Source organism: Leptonychotes weddellii, chromosome 2 (genome assembly GCF_054177405.1).
Source record: "Leptonychotes weddellii isolate Sample4059 chromosome 2, ASM5417740v2, whole genome shotgun sequence".
Classification (NCBI taxonomy): domain Eukaryota; kingdom Metazoa; phylum Chordata; class Mammalia; order Carnivora; family Phocidae; genus Leptonychotes; species Leptonychotes weddellii.
This window is the reverse complement of record NC_138370.1, coordinates 31,813,121-31,833,080: the sequence shown is the minus strand read 5'-3', so window position 1 is coordinate 31,833,080 and position 19,960 is coordinate 31,813,121.

Here is a 19,960-nt window from a genome sequence, read left to right as displayed (position 1 = left end):
TAAGACTCGGGGTTTCCCCGTTGTGTCATATCCGTGTTGTGTCATTTCCCTAGGGATGGTCGAGGTAGTTTTTGATCACTGATGTAAGGCGTTATTTTCACTCTTGATTGGATGTCCTAGCTTACACGTGGGACACCGCCCGACTCTACAAAACAAACTGCTCACACAAATTTGGAAATAGAAAGCAGACGTCTAGGGATCCTTTTGGCAATGGGGCGGGAGAAAGAGAGGACAAAGAACCTGCTTTGGGCTTTATTATCAAGCATCCCTCCTCCAATTCTCTGAGGTGTTACCGTTTCTCTTACCCCAAAGATTTTCATCCAGCACCCCAGTCTACATCCCTCAGGTGGCCTGAGAGGACAAGCAGTTCTCCTTTCCTTGACCACAGGCGCTTTCACTTAACTCAGCATACTTTTGCAAGGCAAAGAAACCCCACGTTACCCTTGTCTGCTGGTGCCTGGCTGATACAATTTGTTTGCACCACTGTCTCATCCTGCCTTTTATATATTTTTAAAAATTTCTCTTACTGTATTTTAAAAACAGTTTTATGGAAGTATAAATAGCATACAATAAACGGAACATATTTGAAGTGAACAATGGAAAAAGTTCTGACATATATATACAACCATGAAATCATCATCTCAATCAAGATTGTGAACATTCATCGCCCTCAAAATGTTCCTTATGCTCCTTTGTAATCCCTCTGTCCTGACCTTACTTACCCAGCTCTTTTTCCCCAGGCATCTGCTTTCTGTTACTATATATTAGTTTACATTTCCTTGAATGTTATATAAAATGAATCATACAGTATTTTGGAGGGGGTTGGCTTCTTTCACATAGACATTATTTTGAGATTCATCTGTTGTTGTGTTATCAAGAATTCATTCATTTTTGTTGCTGGATTTTGTTTATTCATTCATCCATCCATTGATGGACTTTTAAGTTGCTTCCTGTTTGGGGCTATTACAGATAAAGCTGCTATTGGACATTCATCTACAAGTCTTTGTAAGGACATATGATTTCATTTCTCTTGGGTAAATATCTAGTGTTTAACTTTTTAGAAAACTGCCAAACTGTTTTCCAAAGTGGTTGTACCATTTTACATTCCCACCAGCAGCGTATGAGAGTTGCTCCACTTCTTTGCCAGCACTTGTATAGAGGTATCTTCTTGTGGTTATAAATTTCATTTTTCTATGACTAATGATTTTGAACATCTTTTCATGTACTTATTTGCCATCCCTATATCTTCTTTGATGAAGTATCTGTTCAAGTCTTTTGCAATTTGCTTGTGTTTGTTTTCCTATTATTGAAATTTGAGAGTTTTTTATGTAATCTAGAGAAAAGTCCTATATCAGATATATGATTTGCAATCTTTCTTTTTCCTATTCTGTGGCTTGCATTTTCACTCTCTTAACGTATCCTTGGGCCTGGGGGCATTAAGATGTGGACAGATCTTGGGGAGGGCATTATTCTGCCTACCACAGGTATTGATTTAAGCTCATTTTTTCTCCTGATATGAATGTCCAGTTATTCTGGCACCGTTTGTTGAAAAGACTCTCCTTTCTTCACTTCATTGCCTTTGTAGCTGTGTCAAAAATCAGTTGTTTATATGGGTGTGTGTGTGTGTGTGTGGCTATTTCTGGATTTTCTATTCCATTCCATCGTCTGACCCCGTTTTACATTACATGTCTACTAGTGTTTGTCTCTAAAGTTGATGTTTCTTTACTGATTCAGTAAGGTCCCCTAGGAGTTTTTTTCCTACATATTCAATATTTGCAGTTGGGAACATCCTCAAACAGATAGAACAATCTCAACTCTTGAACTATCAGTCTAGGGGAGTAGACAAAACAGCTTTCATACATTGTGTAAAAGGTAGTATTTTTGAAATATTTTTCTGTGTACTTTGTCTTTAACTTGGGGTTTTCCCTGTAGCCCCTGACCACTAAGGCTAGGTGGTGAAACAGTTCATTCACTCACTCATTTTCGCCCCAGGAAATGAGAGGGAAAGTACAATCCAACTGTTGATACTTGAGAAGAAGAACCTGGGTGAAATAGGAATAGAAAAACAGTAAGTCATATTAGTGTCATGTCTACACCCCTCCCCATACATTCATATGTCTATATTCTTTCAGGAAGAACCTGGGAGTAAGGGTAGTGGACACAACCAGAATGCTAGGGCAGGGTACCTTGCTCAATGCTTCTCAAGCTTTAGGCCAGAAGTCCCTCTTTCAGCATAGAACTGGGAACCAGAGCAACACAGGTGCCATACAGGTGGCAGATGAGAGAGCCAAGGCTGGTGGGCCAGAGATGGTGCCTCCAAATATCCTGTTCTGTAGTCTGGGGAAATCAGAGCACCCTATGTGGAAGTGTCAAGAGATCCAGTGACATGGAAGAAGCCTGGGATGGGAATGAGGAGGTTGCAGAATGGAAGGACCTATGGCTGGCCATGCAGACTTCTACATTGCTGGCAGCAGGATGTTCAAAAGGACCAGGTGGGTCTTGCCACGCCTTACTGAATAGCAGCACAAGATGCCCAGAGACTAGGCAGTGCAAGCTAGACCCAGGAGGATGCCAGAACAGGAACCCAGTTCTCCTTCCCACAAATCAAAATGCTATACAAAGTCCTCTAGGACTTGGATTTCCTCCAGAAGAAGGAGGAACTCAGAATTGACTGAGCTTAAAACCCACCTCATATTTAAAAAATGCTTGGAAGGGAAGTTTTCTTGAATGGACCCCCTCTTGCTACAAAATAGGAGGAAAGAGAATAAAGAGAAAATAAAGTTCTATTTCTTTAGCCCACCTGTCCTAGCCTATAAATTTCATCTCTCACAACCCACACCTGGAAAGCTATCCTCCAAAGATGTGAAATCTGATCTTCCATATAAATAGGCTTTAGCTAGGTGAGGTGGGCTCTCTACTGACTTATGTTTCTTTTGGGCCTGGTGATTGGGGTTGAGGTTCTATTCTACCAAATTACTGAGGGAGGTAGAAAGGTGACTATGAAACTGTTTTTCTCCAAGCAAAATTGGTTAAGACCGATCAGTGATTTACTTTTATCCAGTGGCTCCCAAGCTGCTTTTCTGCCTGATACACCTGATAGATGCCAATCACATTGATGAAACACTTTCTTGGGTATGCTTAGATGAAGGACCGTGGTATAGATAAAACATTTCAATTTCTATTGGTCTTCATTTTCCTCCTCCTTCTACCTCTTCCTTTCCTCTGTCTCTTCTCCTTCAGTTGATTTACTGTTAGTGGTATTGAATGGTCTAGAATGGTTCCAACCTATTCTAGGCAGTTGAACACATTTTGGAATTCTGCACTACTAATTCATATTTAGTTAGCATATTCAGTTTTAGTTATCAGAGAAACCAATAACCATGGTGTGAAAGTGCCCTTAAAAAAGATATCTAATTCCCTTGCCTCATAGCAGAAACTTCACTGATAGATTTCTAAGGACTCTAGGAAAGATTTCATAAACTTTTCACATACTGGCCTTTTAATGCCTAATCTAGTTTCCTTTCTCTGGTTTAAGCCATTTCCCTTTAAAACGTATTTAGCTGGGAGCTTCAATTGTCTGTTTATTTCTGAAGATTAGTCTTTCTATATTCCAGTCATAGCCTTGCTCCCCTGCTTGGAAAACTAGAACATCTTCCTAACATCTACTGGATCTAACTCTGGTGTTATGTCAACTAATTTTACATAATTTAACCACATGGCTCTCTTTTTCTCTTACACAATCCCTTCATTTTTAGTCAGACTACTGTGTTTACTGACTTGTTGGGACCCTCTCCTGTTCCCACTACTGTATCTTTACTTCTCTGTTCTTTCTTTCTTTTAAATACAGCGTTATATAAGTTTCAGGTGTACAATATAGTGATTCAACAATTCTGTACATTTCTCAGTGTTCATCATAATAAGTGTATTTTTTTTTTTTTTTTTTTTTAGAGAGAGCGCGCATGCACGCACATGTGCATGCAAGCCGGTGGGGGTGGGGGGTTTGGGAGGAGGGCAGAGTGAGAGGGAGAGAGAGAATCTTAAGCAGGCTCCATGCCCAGCCCTGAGCCCCATGTGGGGCTTGATCTGACCACCCCAAGATCAAGATCTGAGCTGAAATCAAGAGTTGGACGCTTAATGGACTGAGCCAGCCAGGTGCCCCCATGATAAGTGTACTCTTAATCCCCTTCACCTATTTAACCCATCCCCCCATGAATTGGGGCTATTTTTGTAATTAGTCTTCCCACTGCCTCATATGAGGTAAAGAAATAAATGTGTTAATATATAGAAGTGCTTAAATTGTATCTGGCACATAGTAAGTCACAGAGCTTATGTAAGTTACAGAGAAATATTAGCTATTATTGATAATATTCACTAATTGGCAAACAGGGTCTGGGATAGATCCCTTCCTCACCTCTAAAAAAAATGAATGAATGGATGAATGGATTAATGAGTGAATATCATTGGAGAACTCCTAAGGTTGACATCAATATACTGATTAGTATTCCTGGATGGCAAAAGATAAGCCAGCTGTGAATCTATGGACCAGTTTACATGTTTAAGAGCATGGGCTTTGGAGTCGGACCTGTGCTGGGATGTGAGTTCTGCACTTTCCTAGCTTTGTGTCCTTGGACAAGATGTATAATAACCTCTCTACATCTCAGGGTCCTTACTGTAAGTGAATATTATATTGAATCACTGTGTTAGTTTCCTAGGGTCACCACAACACTACCACAAATTGGGTGGCTTAAAAAAACAAAAAAATAATCTCTTACAGTCTGGAGGCTAAGAGTTCAAAATCAAGGTATTAGCAGGAACTTGCTCTATTTGAAGGCTCTAGGGAAGGATCCTCCTTTGTCTCTTCTAGCTTCTGGTGATTGCTGACAATCCTGTTAACTGAAACTGGGTACACCTCTTGGTGGATGTTGAGCCAGAAGACACAACCAAGCCAAAGAATAGGAAAAAGGAGAGTTCTACTTGCAACAAGAAAAGGAGAACACTGGGGATATTTCCTAAAACAGTATCTCCTTGAATAACAAAACTGGGAAAGTTTTAAGCTAAGGGTGCATACATACTCATGAAGGGGCTTGTGCAATGGGGCATTCAGACTCTGAGCCATCTAGGTGCCCCCATTTTTTTAATAAAGATTTATTTATTTGAGAGAAAGAGAGCGGGGAGGTGGGCAGAGGGAAAGAATCTCAAGCAGATTCCCACTGAGCATGGAGCCCCATGTGGGGCTTGATCTTATGACCCTGAGATCATGACCTGAGCCAAAACCAAGAGTCGGTTGCTCAACTGATTGAGCCACCGAGACACCCCAAAAGTCATCTTAAGGTGATAGAGTCCAGGTCTTAGTTGGTCAGAGTCCTGAAGGCCGGCAAGGGTCAGTATCATCAATTCCCTGGTTCCAGTTGGTCTGGTATCTGAGTTCTCAAGGGAGTTCAGATCTTGCAGAGATAACTCAAGAATGTACTCAGGTCAATCTTGCTTTTGAATCAGCACTGGGAGTTTGACCACTGATAAATTGTCCCTGATATGATTATGCTATCTCCTGGCTTGATAGTGGCAGTTTGGTCTACATTCTTTTGTTCCCTTAAAATAATTAGCTGATGAAGTCTATTCTTCTGCAGTTTCATCGTCTTGGAAAGTTCTGCAAGACATGTGCTTTGGCCAAGTAGTGCTGGTAAGGCATAGATTACAAAATGACTGGAGGCCTAAAATGACTTTTCTTGTGTCAAGAAAGCTATGTCTCAGGGCACCTGGGTGGCTCAGTCAGTTAAGTGAGCAACTCTTGGTTAAGTGTCTGGCTCTTGGTTTCAGCTCAGGTGGTGATCTCAGGGTCATGAGATCAAGCCCTGTGTCTGGCACTGGGCTTGGAGTCTGCTTAAGTTTCTCTCTCTCCCTCAGCCCCCACCCCCACCCGCAACCCCATGTGCGTGTGCTCATTCTCTCTCTCAGAAAAAAAAAAAAAAAAAAAGCTATGTCTTGGACCCCTAACTCCTTCTGCTTAGAATCCATGGCATTCCTTGGCTTGTGGCAGCATAACTCCAATCTCTTTATACAAACTTCTCCTCTGTGTGTCCTCCATGTCTTCAAATCTCTCTCCTGCTAGGACACCAACCATTGGATTTAAGGCCCACCTTAATCCAGTATGACCTCGTCTAAACTTGATTACATTTGCAAAGGCCCTATTTCCACATAAGGTCACATTCTGAGGTTCCTGATGGACATGACTATTTAGGGACACTATTCAACCCAGTATGCCTAATTGCAGAGTTTCAATGTGATATCGTATGTAAAGCACTTAGGACGTGTTTGCCGCATAATAAATAATAAATAGTAATCATTGTTTTCATTATTATTATGGTTATATTGTTAGAGATAATCAAATATCTTGTTAAAATCAACATAATAATACTCATAGCTATGACTTGTTGAGTTATTAGTGTCAGGAACTAGGCTGACTAGTCTATATGCATTATCTCATATAATCTTTACTAAATCTATGAATCTAGTAACCCTGGCCAAATAATGATAATAATATGAATCAGACACTATCAGTGATCCATGAACCTATGCTAGCTCCAAATGATCATCTTATTCTTTTATGTGTTTTAAAAATCTTTTACTATTTTAAGGTGCTAAAATCAAGCTGTCACTAGCTAGACCTAAGACCTGAGCTTTACTGCCCACCTGCTTTTACTCTCCTACCTTTGTCCCACATTTTTCCTTAAGCTATTCTTCCCAGCTTCTCTCTCTCTTTTTAAAGATTTACTTATTTTAGAGAGAGAATGAGAGAGCACAGTGGGGAGGGACAGAAGAGAGGGAGAGAAAATCTCAAGCATACTCCACACTGAGTGCAGAACCCCATGTGGGGCTCGATCCCATGACCCTGAGATCATGACCTGAGATGAAACCAAGAGTCGGATGCTTAACCAACTGCGCCACCCAGGCACCCCTTCCCAGCTTATCTCTTAACTCAGGCAAATGGAAAGCAAAACTATCCCTGGATGTAACAACTGCCCTGACAAGACCTTCAGTTGGCTGAGACCACCCCGACCAGTTTGAGCCTAACTCCTGACTCACACCTATGCAGATGGACCATGGAGTGACCTCTAAAATGACCGATCACTACCTTTACCTCATTATAATACTAAAATCTCCATCTAAGGAGGAGCCTCAGCCTCATTTACATAACATGCAATGTGTGTATAGGCATGTTTCCGTAAGGCACGTGAGCGATCTGATGCCCGTCTCTACCTACCATGACAGGGCTTTCCTATCTGAATGTTCACCCTAGTCTTAAATTGAAGGAACCCATTCACCCTTAGTCAGAGAGTCACAGCTTTGGAAGTTATTCCCTGTGATCTCCTTATTTGCTGCAAATCAAGTTTTCCTTGTGTGACAACTCCACCTTGTGCAGCTTCTGACTTACCAAGGAGCCAACTCCTGCTGGTTTGGTTATAAAGCTACTGGTCTATAGTCTTAAAAATGCATTCTTCCCTCCTTTTTAAAATTTGAGTCCTTTGTGTCTAGTTTCTTTGAGTCCTACATATTTATTATATTACTCTGTTCATGATAGATTTTCAAGAAATGATTTGAAAATGAACTCATTCAACAAATATTTATTGAGTGCTTACTCATAAGAGCTGGGGATGAAATTTCTTGTTTCTGGGGTGCGCTCACACAACGGACAGAACTCCAAGGACTGTTGTCTCTTCATTTTCACGCATTTGCTGGTAATTTCTAGTCAGCTTCTGTTTCAGAAGCTTGTGTGTCTCCACTGCATTTTGAGATAATATGTTAGTATACCTGAGTTGACAAAATCTGCTCCTCCCTATTTAAATCCCACCATCCAGAGCAACATGTGTCCCAATTTCAGGAAACAGGCTGAACAGATGCCTAACTATTGTACTGAACACTTTCCTCATGAAAGAGCTCTTTTGCCTGCATTTTTGTTTCTTTTACTGTGAGGTAAAAGAGTGGGTTGAGCAATATCATTTACAGGAGTCCTTTGCCTTTACTGTTTGGGCTAATATTGCAGCCCTCTTGTGTCTGTAGTGGCTGGCTGTAGCAGAGGGTTCGGAGGTTTGACCCTCTTCACCGGCACAGTGCAGAGTCACAGAGCTGGAAGCAAGTCTGGCTTTGTGGGCCTGTAGCTTGCATGGTCTCACAAAGCTCCACACATACAGGGACCCCACGCTTGGCTTTATATTCTGCTGTCGTCATCTAGAAATTCTTAATTTTTGAATGTGTGGTCACATTTTCATTTTGTGCTGGATGTCACAGATTATGGGTGGTAAGAATAAAAGGGCATCTGGTAGGAACACACCATCACTACCTGGGATAGATGATTCAGCTTCCATATCTCTGTGGAAGCTGATTCAATGTGAATTTTGACAAAGTAAGAAAGAAAAACAAATCTCTCTTAGAATTGTGTCTTCCTAGAGTTGGAAGGGCCCATCAGGCATGTGGTTTTCCTTCTCAGACTCTGGCACTGTTTAAATTGTTTTTGTGGCTTCTAGGGCTATGGATTGGCACAACTCCCTAGAAGGTCCTTTCAAGTTCACTGCAGATTATGCCTTGTTGTCTTATAAAGGACAGACATCCATCAAGCATGGAGGAGCTTTTAATCACAAAGGTATCTTTATAGTAACATGCATGCCAGGGCATTGGCAAAATGCGGATTGAGAGCGTCTGTAAATTTAAGAAATTATTTTTCCCCTGAGAACTAGCCTGCCTAAGAAGGGATGTATATTTAGATCTTGGCTTTTAGGGAAGTGAATTACTCTCCTCTTGACATTTGGCCATGGAAATGTATTTATAGAGGGAAGGAGTTGGACAACTCATGGCTGGAAAAGAATCAAGAAGAATGAATAAGTGAAGAACCCCCTGAAAAAGAACAGAGAAGATGGAAGGCCTTGAAGAGGATGTTTTGAGAAGGCTACATCCGTGGCCACAGACTCAGAATTCTGTTTGGTATGTTTGAGAATCCTCTCTGCTTTCTAAACCATCCATCCATACATTATTGAACCCTTCTCTGTAGGATGCACTGCGTGCTCAGCTCACCCTGTGAGCCCCTCACACATTTTCCTGCTGGGTGATATTGAACCATGTGATCTTCATATTGTTTGTGCTATGTTTTTAGTTCTTTAATATAAGACTTGCATCATGTCCCTATTAAATTCCATTTTACCCTTGACAATGGGTCTCATTTGTACCTAATTTAGTGAATCCCTGCATTTAATCAGCAGGGTTTCTGCTCCATCATTTAAGTTCACTGATAGGCAGGGTTATTGAGTAATAGAGGCTTAAAAAATCACTATGTAACTGAAGAAATGGCCCAAGGCCCTCCTACCCAAAATACTAGATTTACTTCTTTGATCTTAAACCTTTTAACCAGAAACACATAAGTGTTGAATGCAAATTTCTTCCCCAGGCACGTTTACATTCATGAACGTGTTGACTTAGACTGATTTTTCTTTTTTTGTTTTTAAGATATTTTTTTTTTTTAAGTAATCTCTACAGCCAATGTAGGGCCCAAATGCACAGCTCTGAGATCAAGAGTCGCATGCTCTTCTGACTGAGACAGCCAGGCGCCCCTGATTTCTCTTTTTCCTGGAAGCCTGGAGGATCTTGGAGGGTACAACAGGTTGTGAGTAAGTTTTCCTTCTGTGGAGAAGTGTGAAGGGGAACAGTTGGGGCACAGAGACTAGCCCAAAGGAGCTCCCAGGTTTCTTGAGTGGCCCAATACCGCTAAAGGTAGGGTACGTGGGAAAAGGCATGAACATCTGGGATGTCAGCACCCAGTCACAATTTTGCTAAAAGCTAGTCCAGGACAAGGCATTTACCCTGTAATGTGTTGAATTGGCAGAGAAGTTACCTTTCTCCACCATGCCTTAGTAGCTGTCAGATTAGTCAGTGACCAGGCAGGTCCATGGAGAATAGGACAAAGTTCAGGGGAGCCTGGACTCGGCAGAGGAAGTGGGAGAGATTTGAAGTAGGTGGTGGGCTTCTGTGTGATAGTCCCTAATAGGTAGGTAGGGGAAGGACTTGGGAAGGGAAAATGGGTGGGTGGAAGCCCTCAAGATAAATTTTTCCTACTTTTACTGGAGTTGTTGTGCTGTTAAGTGATAGGATCATTTCAAAGGTGAGCAGACATCAGAATCAACTGCTTCAAGATTTAGTGGCATTGAGAAGGGGTGACCAAGTTTGTAGGTCTTAAAAACCAGGTGTTCTCTGATATGTTGTATATCTAGCCAGGTGAGACATACATTTCTCCTGTCCTGGAGAAAAATGGGCTCTTCCTCCCATGCTTCTGAGGACGAGGAGAGTCCTTCCCCTTAGTCCATCTCTAAGCAATACCTATTCCTTAAGATTTGTCCACTTTTCCTTCCTTCCTTCCTTCGTTCTTTCCTTCCTTCCTTTTTCTTCTTCTTTCTTTTCCTTCCAATCCATCCAGCATGTTTTAATGGACAAAAACTTTATACCCTTAATTTTCTTATGTTAAATCAGAGACCATTAATTACTGGCCTCACAGGTTGTAATGAGGACGAAATGAGATAATTAAGGTAAGTTTCCTAACTCTGGTAAATCACTAGATGTTAGTTTGGTTCCTCTTCTAACATTACTTTTCATTCATTCTTTCACAAGTATTTGTTGGATGCCTATATGTGTCAGGCACTGTTTTGAATTCCTTTAAATAATTATTGCCTTAAAAAAATCTAAAGGACTAGATTAGTTGTAGATTAGCTGATATTATGTGTCAATATTAATTGTACAACCAATTTATAACACAATTATTATCATGTTAATTAATAGCACAATTGATAATTATAAATTAATAGTACTATTGATAATTACACTTAGTTCTGTAAGAAGGTGATATTTGCAGGAGTTAGGTGAAAGATATATTAAGATTGTTTTTACAACCCTTTATGTAATTATTTCAAAATGGAAAGGTAAAATATCTAAGAAATACTAGGATCCCTGGTAAGTAGCAATGAGCGTGTACTTTCTCTTTGTCATTAGGTGATGCTAGATGAGGATATTGTACATTATCCAGGATCTCACTGACTGGGTAGAGATCCAGAGAGAGAGATATTGGGGCACTTGACTTATGCAAGCCCCATACTGAGCTAATCATCTTCTTTTACCTGTTCTCCTTTCTGTAATTCTCTAAATTATTAACTCACATCCCTTCTCAAATTAGTGAACATCAATTAGTCATTGCATCTTTGCCTGCCTACCTCCAAAACATCACTATTCTTTTTTCATTCCCACTGCCTTTGTTTGGGGCTCCTGACCTCTTACCTGGACCCACCTTACCTTCCTTCATCAGTCATACATGCTTCTATTCCACCTTTCACACTTCTACCAGAACGATCTCTCTAAAATGCAAATTTGATTATGTCATACTCTTATTTAAAGGGCCTATCTGTCTACAGGATAAGTTTCAAAGCCCCTAGATGAGTATGGTGGGTTGAACCAGACCACCTTTGCCTCCTAAAATGTTAGAGTCCTAATCCCCAGTACCTTAGAATGTGACATTATTTAGAGATGGAGTTTTATAGAGGTAATCAAATTAAAATGAAGTCATTAGGGTAGGCCCTAATCCAATATGACTGGTGTCTTTATAAAAGGGAAAATTAGACACAGAGACAGACAGGCACACAGAAAGAAGATTGGAATTAGGCTGCCCCAAGCCAAGGAACTACCAGAAGCTAGGAGAGAGGCCTGGAACATCCTTCCCTAGCACCTTCAGAGGGAGCATGGTCCTGCCGACACCTTGATCACTAGCCTGCAGAACTGTAAGACAATACACTTCTGTTGTTCAAGTGAATCGTTATATAAACTGTGGTGCATCCAGATGACGGAATTTTAGTCCAAGGCAAAAAGAAATGAACTATCAGGTAACAGCATGGAGAAACCCAAAATGCACATTATTAAGTGAAAGAAGGCAATCTGAAAAGACTAGATTCGGTATGATTCCAGCTACATGACATTCTGGAAAAAGCAAAACCGTGCAGACAGTAAAAAGATAAAGTGGTTGCCAGGAGTTAGGGGGGCAGGGAGGGCTGAATAGGCAGAGCATAGAGGATTTTTAGGATAGTGAGACTATTCTTCATGATGCTACCATGGTGGATGCATGTCATTACACATTCGTCAAAAACCCATAGAATGTACCGCACCGGGAGTGAACCCTAATGCTATGAAGTGTGGGTGGTGAGGGTGTGTCAGTGTGGGTTCACCAGTTACAGCAAATGCCCCATTCCAGTGCCAGATGTTGATAGTAGGGGACGCTGTGTATGTGTGTGTGAGGACAGGGGGCATATGGGAACTCTGTATTTTCTGTGAACCTAAAACTGCTCTAACAAAGTTTATTGATTTTAAAAAACTAAAACCAAAACCCATGGGTAAATGTGAGTTGTGGCTAGGAATTGTCATCTGCTCCAGATTTTGTGCCTCTTTCTCTCCCTCCAAATCCCCAGGGATGGTGTTCCCAACCATTTCTTCTCTTTTACCTCTGGCTTCTGTTTTCTTATTTTTCTTACTTCTTTTTACTCTGTCAGAGTACATGGAATGCTGATTTCCTATCATGATGTTTCTGCTAACATCCAATTTTCATTGAAAATACCCTCTTACTTTTCTGCTGCCCAATAAACTTTAACTCCCTCCCCAAATCTCTCAAAGCATTAGGCTTTCCAGTCTCACCATTCACTGGTTTAATTCTATTTAATTGGGTCTGTCCTTTATACATTGCCATATGGCTTCAATATGTATGTTGTCAGTATCTCCTAAAATGTTATCTCCTAGACCCAGAGCATTTATAAAGATGTCGCAAATGGAATTTAATTAAAAACAGATGGATCCCCTTTGAACGGCTTCCTTATCAATTAACAATACCAACTGTCTCACTAATGCAATCCTAGAAAAGAGAGAAACCATCTAAGTCCCTCCTTTTATAGATGAAGAAGCTAGAGACCAGAGATGTTTATGTGACCTTCTAAAGGTCATACAGCTAGATAGTGACAACACTGTGCTTTGAGTCAGGAGACCTGAGCTCCAGTCCCAGTTTCTATCAGCAGAGGCTGTTCTCCACTTGTGATGTGTGTTTGCAGGGAACCCCCTGTCAAATGTTCCCTCGTAGGGTGCTCCAGCCAAGACTGGGGCAGCAACTCTTGCATGAAAGAAAGTTCATGCATTTCCTGCTGGCTCTCTCCTTCTTCCTCCTCCTTCACCTCTTCTTTTGTCAGACAAATAAAACTTAAATGCATTTTTCTGTGTTTTTTTTTTTAAGATTTTATTTATTTATTTGAGAGAGAGCGAATGAGAGAGAGAGAGCTGGGGGAGGAAAAGAAGGAGAGGGAAAGAGAGAGAGAATCTCAAGCAGACTCCCCACTGAGTAGGGAGCCCCATGTGGGGCTCGGTCTCGCCACCCTGAGATCATGACCTGAGCTGAAATCAAGAGTTGGACGCTTAACCGACTGAGCCATCCAGGTACCCCTTAAATGCATTTTTCAAGATCTCACACCTTTTCCTTTTAAAAAACAAGAATATAGGGGTGCCTGGGTGGCTCAGTCGGTTAAGCACCTGCCTCCGGCTCGGGTCATGATCCCAGGGTCCTGGGTTCCAGCCCCACATCAGGCTCCTTGCTCAGTGGGGAGCCTGCTTCTCCCTCTCTCTCTGCCTGCCGCTCCCCCTGCTTGTGCGCTCTCTCTCTGACAAATAAATAAATAAAATCTTAAAAAAAAAAAGAATATGAAGCTCATTGCAAAGAGTTAAGAGGTCTTTGAGTCTTAGCCTGTTAATTTTACAGATAAGAAAATGGAGACCCAGAGAGTTAATTTGCTTCAGATCACGCAGAAGATGGGAAATCAGAAATGTGAACCCAGCTTCACAAACTTCTAATAGAGTGCCCGTCCACAGTGTCCTAGAGCAGCCTGACTCCTTTTTTTTTTTTTTTTTTTTTTAGCAAGCGATGGGTGGAAGGCGGGTTGGAAGCAACAGGGAGGAGGCACTTAGGAAAGATTTGAAAATACCCCATTAATTAATTTTGTGTGAAGAGGAGCCAATGCTTCTAAAAACATGTCCCTGGGTCAGAGATAGCACTGTTGAGCTGGACTACTCTGAAGATGAAAAGCAGAAGTTTGTATTGGCACAGTCCTTGTCCGTGCACGAAAAAGGAAATGTCCTTTTTTTGTGTGAAGACTGCATGGATTGTCAATTTCATTGTGTTTTTCTAGGAATTTGAGACAGTGAGAACAGATCGGCTTTTACTCACACGTTATTTCTCAGTTTATTTTGCTCATAAACATACTATCATTTCCAGATCAATCAACCTTTGACCTCCAGAATCCTGCCTTCACAAGACACGAGCAAGATGAAAGGTTATTTTGTTCAATGGAACATTGAGATGGATTGTTATTCCAACCAACTCAGCTGCTCCAAAATGTGTTTCATTCCCCTTCTTACATCTGTTTTTAGAGGTTTCCTTTTTAAAACCAAAACTCATCAGATTTTTATAAAGAGAGGCGATATTAATTACTTGTGAATTACGGCATTCTTTGGTAATAAATTTGAACACAGATTTTAAGGGCTTGCAAATAGCTTTTCTTAGAAACTTTTCTGCATTTATAACCCAAAAGATATTTTGGATCTTAAAAAGCATTAAAAATGCTTAATTAATGCTTAACTAGAAAGCTTAGTTTTTGTTTCCTGATTACCTTGATTTTATTCTAAATCAAGTAGCAATTTCAGCACTTTGGGGTAGGGAGAGTCTTGCAGGATGAATTGTGTGCCACTCCCCCTGCCCCAACCAAATTCATATGGTGAAGTCCTAACCTCCAGTATCTTAGATGTGACTATATTTAGGGACTGGGTCTTTAAAAAGGTAATTATAAAATGAGGTCATTAGGTGGGTCGGTGTTCTTATAAGAGAAGGAACTTTGAACACAGACACATGGGAGACCATGTGAAGACTCAAGGAGAAGACCTCATCTGCAAGCCCTAATCCAATGTGTTTTGGAATGCTCAGAAGCTAGGGTGCTCAGAAGCACAAGAAGCCCTTTGTTCTCCCCCAGAAGGAGTACGGTATGTGGCTCTCACTTTCCTTCTAGGGCTGGTAAGTGCCCCAGGGTGATAATGTGTGTGAATATGGTTAGAAAACTATAAATCCCTGTCTAGCTCTGTGACCCTGGGCAAGTCTCCTCTGCCCCTGGGAATCAGTCTCCTGTCTTGGAGAGTCCCTCCATACTCTGACCGAGGCTGTGCAGGGCTGCCCACTGCGCTACCCCCTCCAGCTGGGCCCCCAAGGGAGCTTGACAAAAACACAAATTCTCAGGCCCACCTGCAGACCTACTCAATCAAAATCTCTGCAAGTGGTGTGCAGGAATCTTTATTTTTATTTTCTTAAAAAAGATTTTATTTATTTATTTGAGAGAGAGAGAGAGGAAGCATGAGTGGGGGGAGGGGCAGAGGGAGAAGCAGACTCCGCGCTGAGCAGGGAGCCCTATGCGGGACTCGATCCCAGGATCCCAGAATCCCAGGATCTCGACCTGAGCCAAAGGCAAATGCTTAACTCACTGAGCCATGCAGGTGCCCCAGGAATCTTTATTTTTAACAAACTCTCCAGCAGATTCTGACGGGAAGCCTAGTTTGGGAATCACTGGATTAGATCTTCTCAAGCTTTCTCTGCTACATTTAGCATTCTGTGTTTCTGGGCAAAAGGTTTTGATTCCTGACCTCCAACAAAGAGGCTGGAACCTGGAAGAAAATGGGCCATGGAATCTTGTCTCTATCCCGCCCCAATTATGTCCTATTTTACTGCCTGCACTTTTCCCTGCCAGTCTCGGAAGTTTTGAAGCTTCATAGGACAGCCTGCGTTGTGAGGGGATCTCCTAGGAAGGGGAACTTGGGCCCTGGGGGCTGGCTGTTGAACTGCTGGCCTGCAGAATGGGGTTGGTTTGGGGTTCAGGGAAAGGGATCAGCTCTAGGCGTGGTGTGGAAAGAAGGCCCCGTAAAGCCCAGGGCCATGGTGGTACATGGATGGATGGGTTGAATTCTGTTTCCAGCTTTGTAATGTACTAGTTATGTGTCCTTGGCCAGGATAGTTTGGGCCTCAGTTTACTCACTTGCAAAATTCATTTATTTCCTGCTCTGCCTGTCTCGTGGGACTATTGGAATGATCAACTGAGATGAAGGTTATAGAAGTGCCTTGAAAATAGAAATCCTTTCCACCAGTCTCCGATTCTGTCGTTGGGATAGAGTAATAATAAGCCATGGCTGGATGTGGCTGAAACCAGCAGTGTGGCTGGACCACAACACAGGTCTTTGGGAAGCTAGCAAGATGAACTGGCTAGTTCCTGATATACACTTTCTGATATAGATCTAATTAAACTATGCATCTTTGGTTAATGCCTAGCCAGTGCTTGTAATAAAATAAAACGACTCTGAATCCAACACAGGGAAAATGGGTTTCCATCAGAGACTGGCCAAAAATATGGCAGAGGTAGAATGTCCATCCAGGTATACCTTGCCCATGTCACGTTGCCTCTCCTTGAGTGTAAACGGTGTGCCACTCGTAGGGGTCTGACTCCACAGTCATACCCTAGGATGTGCAAATTCCAAAGAGAATCTGGCAAGAACTGCCACTTTTATTAAATCCCCTTCACACTCACACACTAATTTGTGGAAGAACTGTCCTGGTTTCTCTACATATCTCAGGGACGTTGATATTTGCACATCTGATTTTCATAATGATTTTCAACCTTACGGTATTTACGATGTTAACTAGTGAGTCCTCAGAGAGTCCCTCTGTGGGGTTGGCAGTTCTCATTGCAGTTTTATGAAAAGGGCAGCTGGGAAACAATGGGACTTTCTCCAAGCTCCTGTTAGTAGTGAGGCCCAAGGCTAGACAACTGATTATTTTAGCCCAGACTATACAAACTCACCTGGCCTATCATCTAGTCCTTTAGTTACCTCTCAAGTGGCTTTGGATCAGTTGGAGAGATCAACTGAAGTAGTTGGTGTATCTGTTTTATTTTATTCTTTCTCTAAGTGTGTGTGTATGTGTACAAACACACACATATATAAAATTTTTCATTTAAAAAAGAGATTTTATTTATTTGGGGGGGGGAGGAGCAGAGGAAGAGGGACAAGCAGTCCCTGTGCTGAGCGCTGAGCCCGATGTGGGGCTTGAACCCACCACCCCAAGATCACCACCTGAGCCGAAATCAAGAGTCGGACGTTTAACCTACTGAACCACTCAGGTGCCCCATAAATAAAATTCTTATACAAACATACACTTGTCCTACTGATGTCTTTTGTTGATTATTTTTCAACCAAGATTTAATTGAGATTTATACATTGCTTTTGGTTTTTAGTCCTGGCTCATCTAGAGCAGTCCTTTTACCTACTGACTTTTTCAGGATTTCAGTCCAGGTGTTGTATAAATTTATCTGACATTCTGGATTTGTCTGTCTTTTCATGGTGTTTTAAATCTGTTCCTCTACCCCCTGCATTTCCTGTAAAATGAAAATCGGGACCCAGGCTTGATTAGATTCAGGTTAAACATTTTTGCAGGAATAAATCATAGGTGATGTTGTGTCCCTTATGTCACTCCATATCAGATATCAGGAAGCACATGGTAACAGGTTGTCCCCAGTCAGTGATGTGCATGATCACTTGGTTAAAGGTGATAACTGACATCTTGCAGTTGTGGGGTCCATTTCCACCCTTGCAATCTGAGAGGTGATACTTTGGCACCCTGGTAATCTTCTGCTCCCAATGTTTCACTGAATGGTTTTAGCACCTTTCAATGCTCCTCACCTTGACTCACTAAGGACTTTAGAGGTTACAAACTGGGGATTCCTTCCTTCCTTCCTTCCTTCCTTCCTTCCTTCCTTTTTCTTTTTTTCTTAAGAATGAGAGGGAGACAAAGAATCTTAAGCAGGCTCCACACCTAGTACGGAGCCCAATCTCATGACCCTGAGATCATGACATGAGCCAAAATTGAGAGCTGGTTGCTTAACCAACTGAACCACGCAGGTACCCTAAAGTGGGGATTTCTAAGTGTATCATTCTCCAATATTCTCTGGCCTTCTGTAAAGAACTTTCCTCCCTGGCTTCCCTCCCATCCCCCCCACTTCTCTCTCCTTCTTTGAGGATCACTGTAGACTTCTGTGTTTTATTTATTTAATATGTTATAATAAGTTAGTCACTTTTTTGAGAGACAGAGATAGAGACAGAGACAGAGAGAGGAGGGGCACAGGGAGAGGGAGAGAGAGAATCTCAAGCAGACTCCATGTTCAGCCAGATGCAGGGCTCAATCTCACGATCCTGAGATCACAACCTGAGCTGAAGTCAAGAGTTGGACACTTAACCAACTGAGCCACCCACGTGCCCCTACAGTCACTTTTGATGCTTACATTTCCCCAAATTTAGACAGTGGGAGTGACTTCAAGTTGGCTCCTGTGTCCTTCAAATCTGACCTTAGTGGTTTTAGAGTACTGTTCTTGCTTTTGGGCATGATAGCCCAGGCTCCTTTACTCTTTTTTTCACCTCAGGCCTGAAATTAGCCATTTCTCAGAGAGTCCTGATTTCTCAGTGAGGAAGACTATTAAAATCCAAGATCTGACTTAACACTATGGAACTGTATACTTAAAAATGGTTGATGGTGAATGCTATATTGTGTATTTTATCACAACTAAAAAGAAAACAAAAAACCAACCAAGATTCTGGTGCCACGTAGGTATGTTTATAAACTTATTCTCACAGTTTCCCCATCCTTTCAGTAAATGAAACTAGGAAAGAATGTTTTAAAAAATGAGTTTATGTTGGTATTTCCAAATCTAATCTAACAGTGTAGGTTTTTCTTCACTTATTCTGTATAGGTATCTCTGCTCACTTGTTCTGAAAATCTTGGTTTACAGAATAACTTATTTTAACTTATTCTCTTTATCTTGTTATATACATAAAATAATTTCATGATTATAATCACAATATTGCTATTAACAATAAATTTACCTACTAAAGTTTAGTATTTCCTTGCAGGGCTTTTTGTCCTTAGAATATAGTCATATAGAGAGAATAGAGCCATTGAAGATGTACAGAGTATAGTATTCAAAAATTACTCAAAATAATGTTGTCACATTGTTCATTTGATAACCAGTTAAGCTAATTTGTTTCTGTTTGTGTTCCATTTAAGGTTTTAGATTTTTCTCCCCATTTTTGATTTAATTTTAGCTTTTGAATATATAAAATATTTGTAAAGTTTAAAGGTCAAAATAATATCAAAATTATGTTTGGAAAATCCTTGATCCTGTCCCTACCCCCTATTCTACAACTCCCCTTTTTCATTTGTTTCAGTTTATATTTCCTGTATATCTTTTTTAAAATTTTAAATTACTTTTATTTTTAATTTTTTTAATTTTTTCTTTAAATTCAATCTAGTTAACATATAGTTTCAGGGGTAGAATTTAGTGATTCATCAGTTGCACATAATACCTAGTGCTCATTACATCAAGTGCCCTCCTTAATGCCTATCACCATTACCCCATCCTCCCACCCACCTCCCTTCCAGCAACCATCAGTTTGTTCCGTATAGTTAAGAATCTCTTGGGGCGCCTGGGTGGCTCCATCGGTTAAGCGTCTGCCTTCAGCTCAGGTCATGATCTCAGGGTCCTGGGATGGAGCCCCACATCGGGCTCCCTGCTCTGCAGGAAGCCTGCTTCTCCCTCTCCCACTCCCCCTGCTTGTGTTCCCTCTCTCGCTGTCTCTCTCTCTCTGTCAATTAAATAAATAAACAAAATCTTTAAAAAAAAAAAAGAATCTCTTGTGATTTGCCTCCCTGTTTTCATCTTTTTTTCTTTTTTTTAAAGATTTTATTTATTTATTTGACAGAGAGAGACACAGCGAGAGAGGGAACACAAGCAGGGGGAGTGGGAGAGGGAGAAGCAGGCCT